Consider the following 1,906-nt stretch of genomic DNA (forward strand, 5'->3'; position numbering starts at 1 on the left):
CGGTCTGGGAAGATAAAAGTTGACTTGGAGGCAGCCAAAGCAGCCTGAATTTGAAAGTTTAAGATTTCAGTGAGAAGAAAGGTGCAAGTAAGTCACCTTGACACTGGGGACATGTTTACCTCCCAAAGCATTTGCCATTTCAGCTGCACATGAAAAGAAGCTAAGCAATCAAGCAAAAAGTGATGGTGACACAGAGTAGAATTTTGGTAGTCTTCTGCTGTTGAGAAAGAAATGGAGTTTAGAAGCCCCCCAGAATGGGGGTTTTAAAATATAGCCCAGACTGTCAATTGGGACCCCTGGAGGGCTATACTGTAGGAACATGGGCAAAAAAGAAAAAGTTTGAGCCTAACAGACACTGAAAAACAGTTTTAAGTCGGTTAAGTCCATAATTAGATTGAGCTGATATGCCTTTTTTTGCTTATCAGAGAATCGGGTAAATCATCTCTAAAGGGAGATAACATTATCCAAGCTCATAAATTTTCAGATGCAACATATGACATTAAAAAATATAGTTTTGACATATGAAGAAATAGGATCAAGAGAAAGAATAGGCAAAACAAACAAATCTTTACCCTTTAAGAGAATCCAGAGTTACAAACACAGCAGTCATAATGTCCATAATGATATAAAAACACAAAACAAAATGAAAAACAGGAAAATATGACCCAATTGTAAGAGAAAAGACAAAATGAAGTCCATCTGCAAGAAGACCTAGATGTTGAAGTTAGCTTTCAAGGATTTTATAACAAGTATAGAGCTATCTGCAATGATGAAAGGAAATACCACTGGGGTGTTGTGTGTGTGTGTGTGTGTGTGTGTGTGTGTGTGTGTGTGTGTGCGTGTGTGAGACAGAGAGACAGAGAGAGAGACAGAATTTTTTCTGACTCCTCCCTATCTCCTGGGTCCAAGTCCCTGTACTGACTGGAAGTGGGCTCACTCAGTGCTCAGGAAGACCCTCTTGTGTGTGGTGTTAGTATAGGGGTGCCAGACCATTCCATGTTTGCTGTAGTCTCTTGCTCCACTGTGCCCAGGTGGGTCATGTACATGAAAGGAGATGTAATTATCTTGGTTTGAAATGGTGATGAAAAGGTGTTTGTCATCTTTGGGCAAAGGGAACAGATACCAGAATATGTCAGACATTCCCTTGCCCAGGTGGACAGAGAAGCCATAAATGATGTGGTGAAGCTTGGCCTGACATGGTGTCCATGTTGAGGACATCATGACACATGATCACATTCACAGTATGGAATAAGCAGTGAGGCTGAAAGACAAATAGCTGACAATGAACCCCACAGGTGTGCCTCTATGCTCATGAACAACCAGCATGTTGGTGACCTTGTTGGCTTTGCAGGCTTACACCAGTGACCCATCTCATGCCAGCCACACTTCATGCATTGGGCACCCCAGAACACCAACTTCAGCTCCTTTGCAAACATCTTGAGGTGGAAACTGGGCCCTGGGGAGATAGTAATCATGACCCTGCCCATCATTAAAAACTAAGGAGTCAAGAAGATAAAGGGTAATATTTTCCAAGTGTTCAAAGAGAAATAAAATTCACCAAAGAATTCTACATGCAATGAAAATATTCTTCAACATTAAAGGCAAAATGAAGATACTTCAAAATAAAAGATAACTAAGAGAGTTTATCACGGACAGATCTACACTATAAGAATGTTTAAAAGAAGTCCTTCCAGTTGAAGGGAAATTATACCAAATAAGAATTTGGTTCTTTAGGACAAAATAAATAACACCACAGTTTGTTAAATATCCAGGTGATTGTAAATATCTTATAATTCCTTTAAAATAACACGTACCATATTAAAACAAAATTTAAAAAATTTTTCTGGTAGAGTTTATAATATATGTTAGAAATATTACATAACGATAGCATAAAGGATAAAGGGTG

The 1,906-nt window shown here is 39.0% G+C and overlaps 1 pseudogene; it reads right to left on the reverse strand.

Annotated features, from left to right (window-relative positions):
* Positions 1 to 933: 933 nt before the first annotated feature.
* LOC113254252 (U3 small nucleolar ribonucleoprotein protein IMP4-like) lies at positions 934 to 1,475 on the reverse strand (annotated as a pseudogene).
* Between the last annotated feature and the right edge of the window lie 431 nt (positions 1,476 to 1,906).

Source organism: Ursus arctos, unplaced genomic scaffold, assembly GCF_023065955.2.
Source record: "Ursus arctos isolate Adak ecotype North America unplaced genomic scaffold, UrsArc2.0 scaffold_12, whole genome shotgun sequence".
In the NCBI taxonomy this organism is placed as follows: domain Eukaryota; kingdom Metazoa; phylum Chordata; class Mammalia; order Carnivora; family Ursidae; genus Ursus; species Ursus arctos.